This window comes from Tupaia chinensis, unplaced genomic scaffold (assembly GCF_000334495.1).
Source record: "Tupaia chinensis unplaced genomic scaffold, TupChi_1.0 Scaffold149851_1, whole genome shotgun sequence".
NCBI classification, from domain to species: domain Eukaryota; kingdom Metazoa; phylum Chordata; class Mammalia; order Scandentia; family Tupaiidae; genus Tupaia; species Tupaia belangeri.
The window spans coordinates 1,122,075-1,145,057 of record NW_006209696.1 but is presented as its reverse complement, the minus strand read 5'-3'; the positions used below and the strand labels follow the sequence as shown (position 1 = coordinate 1,145,057).

At 37.6% G+C, this 22,983-nt stretch overlaps 1 protein-coding gene and 1 pseudogene across 1 annotated transcript in view; both read left to right on the top strand.

Moving 5' to 3' along the window:
- EPHA6 (EPH receptor A6) overlaps window positions 1-22,983 on the top strand; it is a 983,118-nt gene that overhangs the window by 363,106 nt on the left and 597,029 nt on the right. The window lies entirely within an intron of this gene.
- LOC102478789 (26S proteasome non-ATPase regulatory subunit 10 pseudogene) lies at window positions 4,341-4,996 on the top strand (annotated as a pseudogene).

Sequence of the window (22,983 nt, the reverse complement as noted above, 5' to 3'; positions counted from 1 at the left end):
TGAAAGATAATCTTGCCGGGTACAGTATTCTTGGCTGAAATTGCTTTTCTCTTAACACTTTGAATATATTTCCCCATTCTATCCTCACTCGCATTGTTTCTGATGAGAGGTCTGCTTTAACCTGATGGGATATCTTTCGTAGGTAACTTGATGTTTTTCTCTTGCCAGTCTTAGTGTCTTTTCTTTTTCTGCGGTTTTGGTCAATCTGGCTATAATGTGTCTTGGAGAAGATCTTCTTGGATTGATTCTATTTGGGGTCCTTTGTATTTCTTCAGACTGGATCTTTGAGTGCCTCTCTAGGTTTGGAAAGTTTTCTTGCAATATTTCATAGAATAGATTATCAATGCCCTTATGAGTCTCTTCGCCTTCTGTAATGCCAATTATCCAGATGTTTGGACGTTTGATGGTATCCAGTACTTCTTGTATATTATTCTAACTTTTTTGGCAATTTTCTCAGTCTTCATGGTGGATTTTTCTAGGACAGCAATTTTCTCTTCTATGTCTGAGATTCTATTTTCTAGTCTGCTTTTAATACTTTCAAAGGAGATTTTGACTTCCTGTATTATAGTCTTCATCTCTTACAGTCCCTTTGGATTCTTTTTTAAAGTGTGTAATTCCTCTATTAGCTCTTGCAAGAATTTCCTCACCTCCTGGAACTCGTCAGCTTCTTTCTCCTTTCTCTTTAGCAGTTCATTGTCTCTCTTCTCTCCCATCTCTGTTAGCTTCGCCATTATGAATGTTCTAAATTCTTTATCAGGTATTTCCATGATTTCCATTGAACTGCTTGTGGATGAAGAGGAGTTATTCTTTTCCCTTGGAGGAGAGGTATTTTCTTGCTTTCCCATATTTCTTGTGGTCCTGCGGCGATTTCTAGTCATCTGATGGATGGTGTGTTTCTTCCTAATTCTTGAAGTTTAGTCCTGAAATCACTACTTCACAGAAGCCATGAGGAATCTTCTCCTGAAGACCTGCTTCTTGCCTCTCCTGCCATTCTAGCTTGTTTGCTGGGGACTGAATTATTAGCAGGAAATCTTCATTTCTCTTTTACTCTGAAGTCACTACTTCGAAGGAGCCATGAGGAATCCCTCAATAATATATCTTCTTCAGGGTATACATATTGCCTTATAATTACAAGGTATATGACAAATATTACTTAAGTTTACTTAACTGATATAAATGTGGTAATTAGAGCAAATATATCTATAATGTCTGTCCATAAGAAGGGATGGGAAATGCTTGAGGCTGTTAATGAGCAGAGGAGTTAGAGTATCTGAACTAAAGTGAAAAGACTGGAAATGTCTGCTATTGCTTGGGATAACTATGACTCTGCCAGTCAAATTTTCTGCAGAACGGGATAAACTTTCTCTAGTGTCAATGATCGCCACCATGAAGGACAAGGTATGTAGAAAGTCCTGGGGAAAGAGCTTTGCATTGGAAGTTGAAATGGCTATCCTTTAGTAATTACTGACATCCTTAAAAGTGTATTTTAAATATTCAATACAAATTGTAATGTGTCCTTGTCTATACAAAGCAAGTTTGACAAATACAGTGTGACAAATATAGATACTTTTGGTTTCAGTTTAAAAGAGAAGTGCATGACTAGATTTCTGTACACCTATAAAAATACTAGCAATGATCTTTTTCATTATCATAGGCATGTCTTCAAAGGTGTTCTTTTATAATATTGAATTTGGATGCCTGTTTTAGTGTATAAGGCAATTACTCTCCCAAAGGAAGTTTATAATTTAATGGAACAAGCATTTGACAATACCATCTGTTGTTATTATGTGCAAATATGTAAGTGCTACTATGAAGGATGCTGGTTATGCTACTCAGTCCCGAATACTTACACACTCTACAGAATTGTTTTACATTAAAATACCCTTATAGTTTTTAAAAATGCCTGATAACAATTAGCAAACACCTATGCTTTTACACTTCATAATTAGAATAGAAAAGCTGAAAGTGTATGTATTTTTTTAATTGGTGGAGGCTGCATGTACTTTCCAGAAAGAGCCAGAACAAGAGGGAGAAACAACCCACAATAGGACACATCACATCACAATTTCATCTCCTCCATTTCTTTATTCTACAAGGAATCAGAGTCAGCCGTGTGTTTTTCAAGTTGCTGGAGCCAGAATTCAAACCATGGTCAGCCATGTGGGGTCTGGCTCCTTTATCCACTAGGCTCTAGGACCAGTCTGTATATTATTATTATTATTATTTTTAAAACCAAACAAACGAATGTATGGATATCAGTTTCTAGGGAAGTGACAGGGAGAGTTGGTTGGGGAGTTTGTCTGTGATCTTATATGTCCTAAGAAGATGGCTTATCAAGTTAGGTTTGAAAGTCAAATTAAAATAGAAATTAATACAGCATCCTCTCATGATTAACAAAATCTGTGTTTGTTCATATTTGGCATATATTTTAGAATCATTGTCCTTAAGGAATTTGGGGGACATGCTGAGTGACAATGCAGTTCCAGAGATCCTCTGCACAGTGGTTCAAACTCTGGGGACCCTGTATTCCTTAGATAATACTGCAGTAACAATGACCCCCTATTAGGGTGGATTATCATTAAAATATTTTGTTTCTTTCCCATGTTGTATGAGTGCTGCTGGTCAGCGGCTCTTCTGTTGCATGTCACCTTCATGTCAGGTCCTAGGCTGAAAAAAATATCTTTCAATATGAACTTTTGGCCATGACAAACTGGGGAAAGGAAACATGGTAAAACACACATGTGCTCCCCGAAATTCTGAGGTGTCAGAAAATCATGATGTATTTCCGCATAGAAAAAATTAAGTTATTACTTTTCTGGCAACCCCATAAGATAGAAATTTACTACTTGTATATTATTGAGAAGAGTAATTCAAATGACCACATTTGACCAAGATATGGATGTATAATCCTCCCTCAAGTTAAACTAGGGAATTCTGGCGAACTATCATATAGTCTACAAAAGACATCATTCATATTCAAGAGGATAAAAGTCACCTTCTAGGAGTACAAAATGCACTTCCTCTGGGTAGTACCTTTTCCATATGCTTGTATTAAAGCAGTACAATATACTGTTTAGGTTGAATAAAAAAATCCCAATCACCTACCTAAAAATTGTAAAAACCCACCTATGTCCTACAAACCCCTCTCTCCTAGATGTCCTGCCTTTTCGGGCAAGACCAAGGGGAAAACTCTTTTTATTAAATTTCAGACCTTGTCTATAACTCTCAAAATCAAATAAAAGGATTCCCTTTATCTGTTCCCTGAAGATATTGGCTGATATGTTCACCCGAGCATATTTGGCTCTTCTCTGGGCCTAAGTCACATACATTAATGCTTAGAAATAAACCACATTAATTATTATTTCTCCAGAATTGGTTGCTTCTGTCAACACTTCTGACCATCTTTTTATACACTGCCATCCTAAAAGTAAAGCAGAAAGGGAAACAGACTGAGATGATAGTCAATCAGCCTTCTTCGACCTCAGAAATTCTGGATAGGTCCTCTTCATAATGAAGTCTAAATGTGTTTCCTTAGACTATGATTTTTCATGTTTGGAGCCTCCAAAATTATTTATTTTATTTTAGTTTTCTGTTTTGCTATAAGGTGTTTATGTATTTCAGAGAGAGACAGAGAAAGTGAGGAAGAGAGATATCGCCCTCCAGGAGGGGAAGAAATTGCAGGTCCTTCTCTTCCATTCTCCTCTTGAAATTTTGGGCATGCACACACATGCCCTGTGTGATTTCGAGCTACTGAGTCTAGGACTTGAACTATGCAGCTGGCCATGTGGAATCCATCACCTTAGGCACAACTCCAATATTTTAATTTTGTTTTTAACCCTTCTATATGTTGATGTGAATATTTGGACTTTTTTTAAGACTTTTTGTCACAAGGCACATACACTCACCAGAGAGTGAAAGAGAAAGTGAGAAACCACCCCCCAGAAGGAATGCCCATATTGTAATCCCTTCTCCTTCATTCTCCTCCCAGGATCTGCTGCACACATGTACATATACTCAGCGTATTTTTCAAACCATGAGTTCTGGAACTCAAGTCGCAATCAGCCTTATGGGAGTGCAGTGCCCTAACCACTATGACACCTGTTGACTCCAATGTTAAGATTTTTAAACTTCTTTAAAAAAAAAAAATCCCTATCCAAACTAACCATATAATTGACTTAGACATGCCATTAATTTAGAAGTTTAATACCCTGAGTATTAGTAACTAAAGATTGCCAGTTGGTAACTCTCTGTGCTTAGGATACATAGCATCAGGGGAGAAGGGCATTGCTCATGGTTCACGGAGCTCCTGGGAAAGTAAAATGGAGTTGTATATCTAACCTATGGTCTACAACTTGGCCTATAGCAGGAAGCTTGAGTAATTGAAAGAGAGCATCCCGGCCAATAAGCCCTTGGCTACTAGAACTGACCAGGATACCAGAACTGCATTGTGTTGGGCCTGCTCAGCTGGACATACAGAAACTGTTGAATTCTTTTGCAACTTAGAGTGCCAGTCAATGATAAAGATGATGTAAATTGGTCTCCCCTTCCTATTGCTGCCTCTGCTGGCTGAGAAGAGATTGTAAAAGCCTTTCTGGGAAAAGGTGCTCAATTGAATATTGTCAACCAAGATGACCTTACACTCCTACATTATGCAGCTTCCAAAACAGGTATGATATTGCTGTCACCTTACTAGAAGGTGGAGCTAATCCAGATTCTAAGGCCCATTAGGAAGCTACAGCAATGCACCGGGCCACAGCCACGTATAATTTGAAGATGATTCCTATCCTTCTGTACTACAAAGCATCCACAAACATTCAAGACACTGAGGGTAACACTCCTCTACACTTAGCCTGTGATGAGGAGAGAATGGAAGAAGCAAAACTGCTGGTCTCGCAAGGAACAAGTGTTTACATTGAGAATAAAGAAGAAAAAAACACCCTTGCAAGTAGCCAAAGATGGCCTGGGTTTAATGTTCAAAAGAATGGTGGAAGGTTAAACAACTTGGATTTATTCTTACTTTGTGTGTTCTTTTGTTGTCCCCTAGTTTCCTGGAAAGTAATGTCCTTGTGCACAAGACATCAGGCACTTGCGAATAATGAAATTTTCTCACCTCCAAAGTCTTATAAACATGCTGGCTGTTGTTCCTGCAGGGGTATTTGTTCTAAGCTTATAACTTGCTTTCCAGGCATTGAATAACTTTTTTTGGGGGGGGGGGGGAGAGGTTTTTTCGCTGTAGGGCATGTGTGCTCGCCAGATAGACAGAGAGAGACATAGAGACAGAAAGCGAGACATCACCCCCCAGGAGGGATGGTCACACCGCAGTCCCTTCTTCTCCATTCTCCTCTCGGGATCTTGGGCACGCACACACACGCGCCCGGTGTGAGTTTTAAGCCACTGGGTCCGGGACGCGAACCACGGTCGACTACATGGGAGTCCAGCAACATAGCCATTACACTAACTGCTGGTTCCCTTGAATAACTATTGATACTGTTCTGCTATTGTGCATTATTCTATATTGAATTCTGGTTAGTCTTAAAGTAATTCTGTGGCTGTTGGGAATTATTAGCACCCTCCCATACATCTTCTATCCCCCTCCAAGGCAGAACAGCTCCAACAGCAACAGGCCAGTTGTTCTGCCAGATGGGTCTAGGTGGATTCTACATGTTCCTCCATATAATTGAAATATATCCTAACTCATTTTTCAAACTCACTCAGAGGCCTATGCCAAGTAGTTCTGATTTTTCAGCCATGAGCTTTAATTTATTTTTATTACAGGAGGGATACCTGTATATTTTAGTGGTCCAAATATTAATTTGGAAGGCATGCTCCAAAATAGTGGACAACAATACCCTGTGTATCCAGTATCTCTCTGATGTGCTGCTTCCCTCCAAATAAAATGTATGGTTTTGATAAAGGAAGTTTTCAACTATCTATTGAGTTATCTTGTATTGAAAAAAATGTCAAGCTTCTTAAAGTGATGTGTAACAAAAATGGGGGCCAGCAGGTGGTGTGGTGGTTAGGGGTGCTGGACTCCCACAGGTCCGACCATCGTTCGAGTGGCAGATCTGGCGGCTTGCTTTCTCACTTTCTCTCTCTCTCTCTATTGTCTCTATTGCTCTCTGGTCGAATTAAAATAAATAAATAAATAAAGGTAAGTAAAAATAATTCTTTAAAAAATGATATATAACAAAAATATATTTTGATTCTTATTTCAGAAATAAAATGTTGAAAGAATCTCCCAATTTTTCTTTCAAATCAGATCAGTTAGACTAAAAAAAAGATATATGACATCAGAAATAATTACTTGTCTTCTTCCTGATATTATCAGACTTTCAAGAATATAATATAATTCACTGATACACTTCACATGAAGAACAGCCTAACCTATTCAAGTCATATTAATATATAATCTAGTTTAAATAAATAGTGATATTTATTAATAATTAACTTTAATAGATAATACCTTTTTTTTTTTCCTTTGGAGAGGTCTTTGCTATAGGGTGCGTGCACTCGCCAGACAGAGAGAGAGACAGAAAGAGAGAGAAACAGAAGGTAAGAAATCCCCCCCGCCAGGGGAGATGGCCACACCACAATCCCTTCTCCTCCATTCTCCTCTCGGGATCTTGGGCACGCACGCACATGCACCCGGCGTGAGTTTTAAGTCACCGGGTCCAGGATGCGAACTGTGGTCGACTACATGGGAGTCCAGCCACATAGCCATTACGCTAACTGCTGGTCCCAACAGATAATACATTTTAAACTATCATATTTTGAAGCCAGAAGTACCTGGAAAAAAAAAAAAGAGAGAGAAATAGTTTACCACTTTCATTATTAGTTCCATAGCATCAATTTTAATGCTATGCTATGAAGTTTTAATTACTAATTTCAGTATTACATAAATTAATATTTTAGACTTAATCTTTCTCATTGATTTTGGAGTAACCAACCTTTAATAGTAGCTGGGAGTTTTAATATAATTCTACTTTGGATGGGTTTAGTAAAGAGAATCTACTTTTGATTTTATTCTTAAGATAAAAAAACGTCTATTGATCCCATCTCTTATACACAATGCCATTCTCAAAATTCTGGGGCCCGGGTTGTGCAAAGATAACACCGTTGGATTCACTGAACGAGGTCCTGGGTCCGGGTCCCAAGACTTCCCTAAGCACACAGGGAATGCACACATGTGCTCAGGCCAGCTGAGATTAGGAGTGGACTGTGGCGTGAGAACCTTGTTGGGGTTGTCTGTCTCTCTCTCATTCTCCTGAAAGAAGTAAAAATAATAATAATAATAATTATAAAGATATCGATATCAATGAGGGCCAGCCAGTGTTGAGGTGGTATTTAAGGCAGCTGAGTCCCACATGACTGACTGTGCTGTTCAAGTCCCAGACTCAGTAAAATGCACTGGGCATGTGTACATGCATGCCAAGAATCCCTAGAGTAGAAGAGAGGGGAAAGGATTGCGGGTGTGGCCATCCTCCCCAGAGGTGCTTTCTCACTTTCCCTCCTCCTCTCTCTCTCTCTCTATGTTGAGTGTACACACTCAAAAAAAAAAAAAAAAAGGAAAGAAAACACTACTGGTTAATATCAGACTTGACTTGCTGATAGAATTGGGAATATCAGTTAGCATAAAGTCATTCTAAAGTAGTTATAATATGCCTTTTACTGTGACTCAAAATATGTTTGTTAATTATACTACTTTTTCATTTCCCACCAAAGATTCCAATCCTATTCTTCTTTATTCTAAGCATTATGGATTATTTTCCGAGTATACATTAAAGTAACATCTTTTATTGTTGTAGGCTTATTATTTGTATAAATATTTATGCACCATATTACAGACTGTCTTATACTCTCTAAAAATATCCAACTGACAGTTTTCCCATCAACACTGAAATAGAATTTTTTTTAATTTTTTATTTTGAACTCTAAATGAAGTTGTTGCCATGTGTATAGTGTCCACTAAACCACTAGGTGCTTAGTTGAGTGAAATGCACACAGCTTCAAGTACTTACATCATACTCAGTCTACAATATTATGTGTTAAGGCTAGGTTATGTAAGAAACATTTTATGGGTTAAAGTGCAGTAATATCACAGTTCTAATTCAAAATCTCTCGTCTGTATATTTGGAGGCTTAAACGGGAATAACCCATAAAATTTCTCAATTATTTACTAATTCATGTAAAAACACCTAGATTATTCTATATAGCATTTTACTTCATCAGTAGCTTTTGTCTTCTTTAATAAATTAAAAGCAATGATCAGCAGGTGGCATGGTGGTTAAGGTGTTGGACTTCCATATGGCCAACCACGTTTTGAGTCTTGCACCCACTCACTTGAAAATCATACCAGGCATGTGTACATGCATGTTCAAAATCCCAAGAATGGATGAGAAGGGATTGTGGTATGGTTGCCTATCCTGGGGGTGATTTCTCAATTTCTCTCTGTCTTGTCTGTCTCTCTCCCATGAGCACACACACACCCTATTGGAAAAACACAAAAATAAAGCATGTTATGGCCACACTTTTTACTTTTAAGGATGTTAGTCATGATTAGCAGAGTTTATCTTGTATGTATGGTGTAAGTGTGCACACACACAGATATGTATGTTTCCCTAACCATAATCTCAGGTAAGATCTTGTCATGTCAGCATTGTAACTTTGTTCAGACTCCAAACCTTCTTTTTTCATTAGTTAGCCAATTGATGTCTCAGGCAATCGATGGATTTTGTAGCCGCTGACATGCCTTCAGCTGCAGTTCAGTAGCAGGAGTTTTCAGGTCCATGTTACATTGTAAACTGAATCAGTGGTTTTTCCAAAATAACATGATGGCTTCACTGTTTAAAGATTTAAAAATCATCACTTAAAAAATGCAGTATTATATGGAAACATCTAGTCATGTAAAATTATGAAAATATATATCTGAAATAAATTTGCGCATAATTATTTTCAAACAGTAGAGATATGTCTTTGCCGTGGTATTTTCCAAACTGTCCCAGTACTTTTTTCTTTCCTTTTTTTTCTTAGTATTTTCAGATTAAAAGCATCATTCTTAGGAAAAAAAAAAAGAGGCTATCAAGATTTATTTTAAAGCAGTGACAACCAACGCAGTGTGACACGTTTTTAGAAGTAAGGGATTTTCCTTAATTCTTAGCTCTGCACCCAGAAGTGACTGCCCCATCTACTATTTCAAGGCTCCTGGTTTCATCCGCTGGGAGAACTTTCCTGTCTAATAGCCATATCAAAAAGCAGAGCTTTGAAAATATGTCTTACTCAGGACCCAAGCGGCCCTCTCACCCTGCTTTGTAGCTATCAAATTTGGGGTCCAAAGTTTGCCTTTATGTTTTTAACTCATCCACTTCATACTGGTAGTTTCCTCACAACTTTCAAAAACTTAGTTGTTTTTTCATTTGTCAAACTCTAATCATCTGTTCCACGTGGCAATATCTAAACTCATAAATCTTGGGGAGATATGCCTCTCAGTTTAACTCCGAGTACCTTGGCCTTATCAGGATTCTCGGGAGAGCCATGCCTGTGGTATCTTTTCCCTGAGCATTTTGTGCAACTAAAAGGATTTACTGAGTGCCAGATTAATCAGTTCAAAGGTTTAAATAATGTCTGTGGAAGCCTAGCCCTTGCATTAGTATGTCAGCCTGTGCTACTCCGTTCTTTTCCTTCTATGAGACATAAATTTTAGTGATTTCTGCTATATTCACATTAATTTCTATTTCTCAAACAGCCAACTTTTTCATGAGATCCCTTTCTTGTAATTTTGTCAAGTGAAGCCAATAGCATTTAAGCTCCTTTAGTAACATTCTGATTTCTAGTCATTATACCTGAAACTACAAGCTGCTTTGGTCTGTTACCAATGTACCAAATACTTCACCACTATTTATTATAGGGGTTGTCAGCTTTCCAGTTCCAGTAACTATTCTCTTGCCTGACCTAGGAGACAATGCAACCTATTTTAAAATTCTTTTGCTATAGTATCACCATACTTTTAGAACCAATTTCTATAATAAGCCTTCTACCTTAACTAGGTTATGTGGTTTTAACACGTGACCCAAACTCTCAGTGGTGGCTTATAACGGCAAAGTTTTCTTTCTTGTTTGCAGTATATGTCAACTGTGGGACTTAGCCCAATAGATCTTTGTCATTCTGTAAATAATGTTTGAAGGATCAGTCTTTTCCTGAGACATGTTCTGAGGAAAAAGGGGAATCGTGGAATGATATAATGGCTTATGAAGCTTCTACTTAACAATGACACACATAATTTCTGTCCTCATTACATTTCAAGACACACAGAATCAAGCCTAATGTCAGTGGGTGGATAGTGAATAGTAGGTGAATTCTTCTGATAATGTTGGCAAGAAAGGATTTCAAATCATGAAATCTTCCACATTTTCCCTCAAAACAAGATGAAAGCAAATTAAAACAAGAGCAGAATGTCATTACCTACATATTTGATTGAAAGAATCCCAAATGTTCATGATGCCGAATATGTTTGCTGATGTGAGAAAATAGAAACACTGATTCACTGCTGTCGAAAGTATAAATTGGTATAATCCCTTTAGAGAAAAACTGATAACGTCTAGTAAAACTGTGTATTCTCTATGACCCAGGAATTCCATATTTTTCCAGGAAATTCTTCCTCCGTGTATACCTGATAGAATTTGCAAAGTTCATTAGCCATTATTTTTTTTTGTTATTCTTTCAGTTGATTTTATTCTTTTTCTCCCATTTTTTACATGTACATTTAATCATCATATGTTTTCATAGCATGCAATATGGGTTCTCAAAGCATAGGTTCACTGTATGTCAAGCTAGTCAAAGCTTTTACTATAACAAAGCCTTTCCATTCTTGTGTCTGTTCCATTCTGTTCCATGTTCCTCTCCCCCGCCCCCCAGTTTCTCCCTCCCATGGTTTTTAGAAGAAAATAGGTGTGGGCCAGCAGGTGGTGTGGTGGTTAAGGCACTGGATTCCCATATCGTATTACAAGGGGATCCTCCACCCAACCTTCCAGCCAGCCAGGGCAGGTCTATAGGCACACACCTGGTATGTTCAGGTCAACCTAAAATCCAAACTCCAGGTTTCCCATATGGCTTCAGTATTACTTAGTGATGCTGTATCTCCTGTGCTTCTACAGCCAGGCCAAATTATAGTATTTTTATGTAATGGGATGATAAAAACTAGTTGTCATGAATAACCTACATCTGCATATATCAGCATGGCTAACTCAAAAATTATTGTAGAAAAAAAGCCAATTTCTAAAGTACATGTAAAGTATGCATTAAATTTTAAAGTACACAGTGCATACTATGTATTATTTATTTATATGCTTTTCTATAGCAAAAGTTACAAAAACAAGGAGGATAAAGAAACAAATCAACCTAGGAAAAAGAGATTGCAGAAGAAAGATTTAGAAATGGAATAGGGAGGAACACTTCAACAATATCCTTAATGTTTGATTTGCTTTATAAAGAAATAAACATGGCAAACTGCTATCATGGAGAAGTCTTTCCATTTATTACATCTGGTATGTGTCATATGTTTAAAAATATTTCTTAATAAAAATGAGAATTAACTACATAAAACATGGCACGTTCAAACAAGTTTAATATATTTTATAATTAAACCCGATACACATTTTTTTGAGAGGTTTTTTTTGTTGTTTTTTTTTGTTTGTTTTTTGGAGGTTTTTTTTTTGCTATAGGGTGCGTGTTCTCACTGGAAAGACAGAGAGAGACACAGAGATAGAAAGCAAGAAATCACCCCTCTGGGGAGATGGTCACGCCACAATCCCTTCTCCTCCATTCTCCTCTCAGGATCTTGGGCACACATGCACACACGCCCAGCATGAGTTTAAGCCACTGGGTCAAGGACTTGAACTGCAGTCGACTACATGGGGGTCCAGCAACATAGCCATTATGCTAACTGCTTGTCCCCCAATACACATTTTTAAAAAAAGAGTGGGAGTATTAGTAGCTGATAGAATTTAATATAAACTGTATATTTCCAAATGAACCTGAATATGTTTATTAGTGCAATTCTTAAACAGATCTTAAGGAAGAATTCAGTGGTCTTCCACTTATCCATAGTTTTGCTTTTTGCAGTTTCAGTTATTCACAGTCAAACACAGTCTGAAGATATTAACTGGAATATTCTAGAAATCAATAATTTGTAAGTTTTAAATTGTATGCTATTCCTAGTAGCATGATGAAATCTTCCATCATTCTTCTTTGTCCAACTCAGACATGAATCATCCCTTTGGTTATCTACATTGCATATATTGCCTGCATGTTAGTTACTTGGTAGCCAAGTTATTTAGCAGATCAAGAAAGCATAGCTTATATATAGAACTCAGTACTAATCACTATTCCAGGCCCCTCCTAAGGTCTTAGGACATAGCTCCATGAATAAGGGAGAGCTGTTATATACAACTAAGTCATTTTCAGTGGCTGCTAAAGGGGAGCGCATCAGGATTAGAACAGATGACTGACATTTCCTTTAGTTGTACTGTCTGAATTTTAAAACATTATCATTTATTATGGATTTTTTTTGTATTTTATCGTAATTACTTTTATGATAAACATAGAAATTATTTTTGAATGTCCAGCAATAGTGAGAGTTATCTGACACCCTGGCATTTATGTGTGTGTGTGTGTTTGTGTGTGTGTGTGTGTTTGTATATTTCCTCTGGTTTACAGTAATTATTGTACATCTTTGAGGGGTACAGTATGGTTTTTCAAAGCATGTATATTATGTATAATAATAAAACCAAGGCTGTTGACATAATCATTGTCTTCAACATTAAACAACATAATGTGTCCCCATATATAATGATCCAATCCAAAACCTATTCTATTTGTTTGTATAAATTCTTGTATCTCGGGACCAGCAGTTGGCATAATGGCTATGTCACTGGACCCCTGTGTAGTCAACTGTGGTTCGAGTCCCAGACCTGGTGGATTAAACCCATGCAGGGCACATGAGCATGTGTGCCCAAGATCCCAAGAGGAGAATGAAGGACAAGGGATTGCGGCATGGTCATCCCCCCTGGGGGGTGATTTCTCGCTTTCTGTCTCTCTGTCTCTGTCTTTTTGGCAAGTGCACATGCCCGATAGCAAAAGCCTCTCAAAAAAAACATTAAAAAACATCATTTACACCAAACATCTCTAGCCCCCCTTAAAGTTTTGGGTTATCTGTCATTATTTCTCTAATTCTATGCTACCATGATTTACTACATTCTATTTCGTTGAGGATTGTGTTTTTCTAAACCAAAATGAAGTTATTTTATGTCATCCTTGACTAAAGTGAGCCAAGAATGGGAGGGCAGGAAGTGTTTTCTCATGCTAGCATGCCTGATTACAGTGTGCTGGCGAACTCAGCCAGTTCACAACCTTATAGCAGCCTGACACAAGGATTATATCTCCAAGTACCTCCACCCAGAAACTCCTGTCTAACTGAAAACACCCATGTCAACAAGGATACCAATAACAAAGGTGTCATCAATCCATACTCATTACTAACCCCAAAACAGTGACGTTTATCCCACCTCTCCCAGCGTCCCCAGCTCTCCCTGCTTGTAGTTTTTGCCTTTAAAACCTGTCTGAGGAGTGTGACACTTTGGCAAGCAAGTTTGGGACTACTTGAATGTTTATCTGAGCTATAATCCCAAGTGCAATCTTCAATATTTATGCCCAAGTAAAATCATCTTTATTTGATATGATTTGCCTCAGTTTCTGCTTTTGCTGTTGTTGTTTAGTTAACAAAATGGTATTGAAAATGATTCTACAAAGTCTATAAAGTCTGGCAATGTGAGCATGTCATTAAGGACAAGTTCTATCTGTAAAAACTGTATTATCTATGTTAATCATATTTTACTGACATTATGGTATATAATATGCCAACAAGTATGTGAAGATCATCAATATCACAAAATTCTCTTTAAATATCAGGGTAAAATTGTTTAACATTTATACCTTGGAAAACATAACATTCTTGCAGAATAAAGAATCATGCAGGTTCTAGCAAAGTTAGGTCAAATGAAAGCTTTGCCTAAAATAATGTTACTGTTACTTAGGGAGAACAGTGAGTCCTGAGATTAAAAACAATCCTACTAAAAAAATTTTAAGTCATTTTCTCCAAACAAAAGTGTAAAACACTTTTAATGTTTTGGTATTTCTGTGTTGTAATCTAAGTTAGAAGTAGGTAAAGTGAAGTAGGATAGAATCCTAATTATATACCTTTAGAGAGATGGGGCTAGTATAGCAATGAAAAACACGGTGCAGGGGGCAGACAATGACTTGGTGCTTAAGTCATCTGGATCCCATATGGCCAACTGCACGGTTCAATTTCCAGATCCAGAAGCTTAAGAAACTCTGTGTGCATATAAAAATCCCCAAAGAGGAAGAGACGGAAGAGGAGCTGTGCTGTGACCATTCTGCATTTCCCATTGAGGAAGCTTTCTCACATTCCTTCTTTCTCTCTCTCTCACTCTGGTGAATGTACATCCTCTCTGATGAAATACTTAAAAGAAAAGAAAAAGAAAAAAGAAAAAAAAAAAAAAGAGGAAGGGAAAAAGGAAAAGAAAAAGAAAAACAAAGTGCCCTGACAGGCTGACTCCCATCTGGAGACCTCCCTGAGTACAGTAGGTACACTCCCACTGATTCTGAGCTAGCCAAGATGGGTAGATCACATGGGCAAGACCCTGTTGGTGATTCTCTCTCTCTTTCTCTCCCTCTCTCCTGTTTTTCCTCTTGTGTTTTCCTCTCATGGAAGAAATAAATAAATAATTTTTTTTTTTTAAAAAGGTGAACGTAGCCTCAGAAATGTCCTCTATCTATCCCCCTCACTTTTCACCACAAAGATCTTTCATTGTTGCCTTGATACACCCTCCACTTTGAAGATATAACATTGTTAAGTTTTTATCCAAGGAAAGCTTAGAACTCTTCCTAGGTCACTTTTCTCCATTTCAGATTTATGTCATTGAGTGACCTCTGCTTAGTTCAGAAACTGTAGCTTCTACCAAATAAACTATTTTTACTTTTACAATGTAGAAAACAACCAATTTTTATTTTAAATGCATGAAGAAACTTTTTAAAATTTTGTATGCAAAAAATAAAGAATAAAAATCTATATGCTTTTTTCTGAGTTTAGTTGTACACCTAACAGAGCCCCCTTCCCTGCTGGTGACAGTAGTCACCCCACAATCAGATCCACCAATGGATGCCTGAAGCTGCAGAGAGTACTAAACTCTGTATACGGTATGTTTTTCCAATCTGGTGACTGAGACAGCTGCTGAGTAACTAATGAGCAGGTAGTTTATCCCTCATGGATACGATGGACAGGGGATGATTCTTGTCCTGCCCTGGATAAAATAGGGCACGGTGAGATTTCATCATGCTTCAGAACAGCCTGCAATTTAAAATTTATGAACCATTTATTTCTGGAGCTTTCCATTTAATATTTAGAAACCTGGTCGACTGCAGTTGACTGCAGGTAACTGGACCCAAGGAAAGCAAAACTGGATACGGGGAGACTACTGTATGTGAGATGGATGAGGAGCTGACATATCCCCACTCTCCAGAACTCCCAGCCTGGGTAACTGCCATTTCACATGTTGCCTTTTTATTCTGACTCAACCTCTAAGAGTACTTCACAACAGGTTTGATTGCATTCCTAAGTGAGTCGAGGGAACTCTTCAGTTAAGAGGCATCTTCAAGGTATCCTAGTGTCCAGAAACACTCCTGGAGTTGTAGCCACACGTAACCAGTCTCTGTGACTGAATCTCCTAGGTGCTATCGTTTACACCTGACAAACATTTGATTCTGAGTGCAGGGTAGCTCCTAGTTCTGTGTTTGCTACTGCTTGTACTGCTGGCTTCTGCCTCCTGGCTGGATAACTGCAGGACCTCCTCCCCCAGGCCCCACGTCTGTGAAGTCGGAACAGGATACACACAAATAGCACTCTGGATTCCTCAGCAGCCCTGTGAAAGGACCTGAGGGAATGAGGTGGCACTCGTGAGCACTTTGTTTTGGCCCCTTTAATTCTTGAGGTTTTCAATTGGCTGAGTTTACTAAAACCAAAGTATACATAGGAATAAAAATCAAAGCTAATAGGACGAAGATTCTCTTACTACTTCTTTCCTTTGCCTAATGGTGTCCTTGAAACTACAAAGCCACGTATAATGAAGTCTTAAAAGCAAAGACTCAATATTGAAAGTGCTAGTGTCTGAATGCTCTTTATAGAAGAGTAAAACCAAAGAATGTTTTAAGGAAATGAAGTAGTTGTTGTTGGCTTGAAAATTGATGTTTATATTTATGTAATTTCCTTCCAGCTGAGTGATGACTGATTCTGAAAGGTCTGGCAGTTACTCAGCTTGCCCTCATTTCTCACTCTCCCCAGTTGACTGAGCAAGGACAGTGTCCTTGCTTCCTGAATGAGTTTGCTTAATTGCATTTGACAAGAATGCCAAGCACATCCAGAACTCTGCGCAGTGGTGCCGTGAGCACAGGCACACAGGAGAAAGGAAATCTGAAGACACAGGGTGCTCCTGGTCTCTTCTTTACCTTAACCAGTGATAAGTATCTTCTTTAAAAGAATAGCATGATAATGAACTTTGTTTAAAAATATTAAGGGGACCAGCAATTGGAGTAATGGCTAGGTCGTGGACTCCCATGTAGCTGACCGCAGTTCAAGTACCAGATCTAGTGGCTTGAACTCATGCCGGGCGCATGTGCATGTGTGCCCAAGATCCCAAGAGGAGAATGGAGAAGGGATTGCAGCGTGGTCATCACCCTGGAGGGTGAAGGGTGATTTCTCGCTTTCTCTGACTCTAGATTCCTCCATATTCATAGAATGGGGCTTAGGGAAAGGAAACTAGATTAGGCCTCAGTAGTATTTTTCCGAATTTTATTCTGAAATGCAGGAGTGAGATTATAGCAGACATGCTTTTAATATCACCGTACTGCTCATTCCTGGACGTATGTTAGAAGAATCTGGGGAGCACTGAGAAATTTCCCCCCACAACTTCCAGGGATACTTCCAGTGGTGTGCCCAGGGCTTCATTAGTCTCCAGATTTCCTTGTGTTATTTTAATCTGCCCCTGGGGATAAGAACTACCTGCTAGAGGAAGACAGTGTTTCCTAATTGATAGAACATTGGAATTAGAACAATAGAATCTGAGTTCTAGTCCTGGCTTAGCTATCTTAGGTTAACCTTTGTGAACTTATATCAGTTCTTTTATTAAAAACAGTAAAAAACAAAAAAACAAAAAAAAACAGTAATTGTTATAACCAATCTCTCAAAATCTCTGTGCTCTAAGAACATGATATTCTAATTACCTCAAAAACAGTTAAAAAATAGAATGTTTAATTTCATATGTTGATATATACTCAGAAATATAAGAAATATAAATATGAATTTGATATTCTCTCTGACCTCAGAACATTAATTAGCTAGTGTGGGAGGATGGTGATGCCATCAAGATAACTGTATTGCAGAGTTTAATTGAAACAAATAAATCATGGAAAACAGGGGTGGTAAGCAATTACTTTTAATCAGAAAAATACCATTCTAATGAAGAAACCAACTGAGCCCAATCTCAAATAGGGATAGTTAAATGTTAAAGGGAAAGATTCAGAAAGTTTCTAGAGCGTACGGAGCATGTTTGAGGAACAAAAAGGAGTGTTAAGGTGGTCGCATTGAATGATATAGCAGACAAGAAGTTATGACTCTTTCTCAGGACCAAGTCACTAGGGTTTTAAATGCCAGGCACAAGAGGAAGATTAGACGTTTGATAGTGATCACAGAGCTCTGCATTTTACCTTTTGTGAACCATTGCCTAGTTACCCACCACACTCCTTCCTGAATCCATGCTACAGGAGACTTTAATTGGCAAAACCAGGAATCAATCTCCAGTGTGAAAACAGAATCCATGAGGTCTTTCTTAAACACCACACCATACTGCCTCAAACTTTTCATGCACATTATAATGAGAAAAACCATTTGTATGTTATAAATTCATTGTGATTGAATGAGATGGTGCATGTATGCTGTTTTAGGCCTACTGGGTGCATACTAAATTCTTGGTAACATGTATTTCAATCCTATGGGTCTTTCTGTCTGGCAACCTCTGTGCCTGTGTTCGCTCCAGCCACACAAGCATGCAGACTCAGCATTTCTTACCTATGAAACTTAGTTACACCCTGACTGGCAGTCTCCACTACCAGACTCTTAGTATAATTTCTCAGCCCTCTCACTCAGCTGCATTCAATAGATAGCTACGGAATGCTTTCCAGTGCTCAGCAGACCATATAAGAGGCCCAAGAGGTGTAAGAGGATGCAAGGTGAATAGATATACTGTCTGTATTCTAGGAACCTGCAATGCGATAGCGGAAATAGAGATATCTGTAAATATCGAATACACCACCACCATAAACACAGCTTTGATTGCTGGAGGCAGAGGAAGGGCAGATGTGGTAATCTGATAATTATTTGCATTTCACTTTATAATTAAGCCTAAATATAATGGCTGGTTTAAGTTGTAAACATTTGGCAAAAAGCCTAAGGTACTTTAGTTCAGAAATTACATATGAATTATAATCGAACTGCCTCTTAGGAAATAGTGAAAAACATGTCTAATTGCTCAGTTTGTGCATTTTATCTCTTTCAGTAACCATGCACAACAAAAGCCAACTTATCAGTTGGACAGTTGTACTGTACTTGAACATAAGTGTGTCCAACATATCAAAATATGTTTTATAAAATTCAGTAAATTAAAATGGTTTTCTCCAATAAATTACCAACTGGTAACCCTTATCAGTTTTCCTAAAGCCTTTTGACTTAAATCATTCATTAAACATTTATAAAAAAAAAGACAACACTGGAAATTGTTTTGGGGAGTCCTAAGTAGCATTGTTACTATTTCTTAATTGTAAATAACTTATTAAAGATTTTTGCTCTTTTTTTATAGTTTTAGTCAGTATAAGAAAATACAAAATTATCAGAAGCCTAATACCTAGTAATAGTTTTTACTAAAATCGGATTCTTTTTTTTTTCCTTTGGAGAGGTTTTTGCTATAGGGCACGTGTGCTCGCCAGAAAGACAGAGAGAGACAGAGAGATAGAAATAGAGAAATCACCCCCAAGGGGTGATGGCCACGCTGCAATCCCTTCTCCTCCATTCTCCTCTCGGGATCTTGGGCATGCACGCACACGCACCCGGCATGAGTTTAAGCCACCGGGTCCAGGACGCAAACCACGGTCGACTACATGGGAGTCCAGCGACATAGCCATTATGCTAATTGCTGGTCCCTAAAATCTGATTCTTAATTGGGATGCTCTTATTCTTGTACAACTTTTATAAGTCACCATTATTTCATTATCTTATCTACTAGATGAAATGAAGTTATATTCATTATGTATTTATTAAAGAAAAGTAATTATGTTTATAAGATAATATTGATTAGGAAATACACTAAAAGGAAAACACCCAGAAAGCAAGTATTAAGTTCTTCTCAATCGTTTAGTAACCTTTTAAGTTAAAGGAACATAATTATGTAAATGTTTATGAAACACTAAGATGTTGAAATAAAACGGCCCGCATCTTCTATCACAGTGCACTGCCTCAGTATTCGCATCTGTAATGTTGCAGTACCTACTGAGTAAAGCTAAATCTAGCTTCCACCCTTAATTAAGAAAGTGCCGCTATATGCAGCCACACACAGACCTTACATTTCCCAGTGCTCAGGAAAGACAAATTCCTCACTGCCCACATTAATACTAGCACACAGGCTTATCAGGACTAGAATCTTCATCACCCACTCACAATTCTGATGGCTCATCTTTGGCAAAGTACTCTAACGAGGCCCTATAATTGGTGCACACATAACCAAACATGCTGATCCTGTTAGTTTTACATCTGAGGGTTCCGTTTGAGTAAAAGAAGCATTAAGGAGATGATAGAGGAGTGGAAAGGATGGCATTTTATGAAGTAAGGAAAATTACTGAGAGACTGGAGATATAAATGAATATCGCCCCTCAGATAGAGCTCTTAAATATATTCTTCATGCAAGAAACTCCTTTATGATATTCAAAAAACAACTCTCTGTGAACAAAGATCATATTTATACTAGAACCAGGAGGAAACTACTGAAATTGATAACACTCCGAAGAAATTTCAGGTCTAAACCTTGTTAGAGGCATCCTCAGGGTATGTTGGAGAAAGAATATTAAGGTACCTGTCTTTTCCAGTGAATACTGGTAACAATTTACTAATAATTGAGCTGGAAGGTAGTTGAACCTGTGTTGACCAAAAGAGTCATAGTCAGTCATCTAGCAAATATTTATTGAGCAAACTCTAAATGCCAAATATTGTCCTGGGCACAAGCGATAAGTCATAACCATGAATAATGTATTCTGCTCTCAAGAACAGCAATAGAAAAACAAGCAAAATGAATCAAATAAATCCAAATTGTAGTGATAATATGCAGCAAGTAAGAACATGTACTGTGATAGAGATCACCTGATTAGAGGACCTGTTCTAAGGCATAGATATCCTTGGGGGTATTTCAGAAGAAGCAAGGACAGTGAGAGTAGAACAAAATGAATGTGGAAGAGACTGGAGAGATAGACAAGGGCCAGATCTTACCGCACTGCCCATTAGGCTATGCAAGGAATTTGAATTTTATTCCAAATGTAATGCTAGCAATTAGAGGATTTAAGCGGTCTCTCCCCCTAAATGCTTCTTTACATATTTAAAAAGTCACTCTAGCTATAGTGTCAAAATCATATTGTAAGGTGGTAGGGACAAAACCTAACAGATAATTGTAATAATTCAGGCCAGAAATGATAGTGATGTGGGCTTGGCTATTATTAGTAGGGATGGAGATATAAGGGCAGATTTTACCTCCACCTTGGAGTCAGAGCCACAGGAACTCACACAGTAATGTGCCCGCTGGAGTTTGCGAAGTTCTGAAACCGCCTAAGACTTTTGATGTTAATACGGAAAACAAAGGGAGATTGCCATAAAACAAGGAATCATGTCAAATTTTGAACCAAACCACAGTGTTTCTGCTCTGAAATCTTATAATTAATTCTAATTACAATCCTTCAAGGAGAAGGAAGGAGATCTGAGAAGAAAGCTAATGAAGCATTTAAGGGAAGAGATCTGTAAAATGAGTATAGTGAGGAGAAAGAAAAAAATAAAAAAGCAAAAAATGGGAGCCAGGAGTCAGGAATCTTGAGTTCTGAATCCAGCCCTGCTGCTAACCCAAGGGATGATTCTAAGGAATGAGCCGAACAACTTAAAAATTCCATAGCCTTTATTAGCCATCTGCTTTGGAAAAAGAAAAAACGGGTGAGTGATACATATTAAAATGTTACACAATTACGTGTTCTAAACATTTTTTTCTCTAAATCACAGAAAACTTTAAAGTATAGTCATTCAGAAGTTTGAAAAATAAATGTATTCCTATGAAAGACAATGCTGTTTTATTTAAGGAATAGTGAAATTTGAAACATTTGCCTTATGTATTGACATTGTTCTCTATTCTCCATATAGTAATCGATTTCCTATGAACTGGACTCCAAATATATAAAGATCTTTACATGGTCAGATAAAATCATGTAGAAGTGAATCATTACATAGCCTTTACCATGTCCCTGGTTCTAAGTGCTTTGGAAATATAACTTAATTAATTCTCAAGATACCCCAGAAGATAACTGTTTTTGACATCCTTTTCACAGATGAAAAAATGAGATATATAGAATGAACTTGCTTAAGATCATAAAGTTAGTAAGTGAATGGGCTAAGATTTGAATCCAAAACATCTTCTGTAGGATCTCTGCCATTAAATGCTATATTATGTCTGAGGTTGATAAAGAAAGGGCTGATTTTTTTTCTGTGAGAATTTAACCGAGAGAAGCAGTTCCTAGTTTTATGATCAATTATTTTCCATCAAGAGAAAATAACAAAGATACCCAAACCAATAGAAAGGAATTGTGAATAAACAGAAAAATGTATGAATCACAGTCTTTTTATGCACTCAAGAAAAGTGATTGAGAAAACAGAGCATGCAATACATGTTTTTAAGTGAATGTACACTAGGATAGGTTTCAGGTATATATTAACTCATGAACTTACAACAGACGCTCTTTTCTAGTGTAATATTGAGGATCAGTTGATTGGAGTGGTTTAGCACCAGAAAATCTTCAGAAAATTCATGTAAAATGAATACTATGGAGAACTGAATGTGAATTTCTTTCTTCAAAATTTTAATTTATTTTATAAATTCAATCTCTGTACATCACTTAGCTTGTAAAGTGAATTTACCCAACATGAATACAGTTCACATTAGTCCAGTTGAGGATGCTATTCACATTATCAACAGATAATAATCCATTTCTGTGTCTGATAAATGTCTCGCCTCTCTCTTTCTCTCCTTAATTTCTTTCCTCACACTCTCTTCCTTCCCTCACTCTCTTCCCACACTGTCTCCAGTATCCATAATCATTTTCCATGTTTCTGTATCCTTTAATCTTTCAGTTTCTGCCATAGAGAGCAGACAGTCGATATATGTTAATTGGAGACATACAATGTCTCTCTTTTATAGTCTGACTTGCTTCCCTCAGCAGTAAATCTTCCATATGCATCCACTTTCTGTCAAATGACAGGGTCTTGTTTTGTTTTGTTTTTAATGGCTCAGTAGTATTCCATAGAGTATATGTGTCACATTTTTTCAATCCATTCATCTGTTCATGGATATTTGGATTGGTCCCATGTCTTAGCAATCATGAATAATCCTGCAGTAAACAAAGAGGTGTAAGCACTTTTCTGACTGATTGTTCTCCTATCCTTTGGTTAGATACCCGGGAATAGAATTGCTAGATCATATTGTAGTTCTATTTTTAGTTCTTTGAGGGACCTCCGTATTGTTTTAAATGGTGGCTGAACCAATTCTCATTCCCTCCAATAGT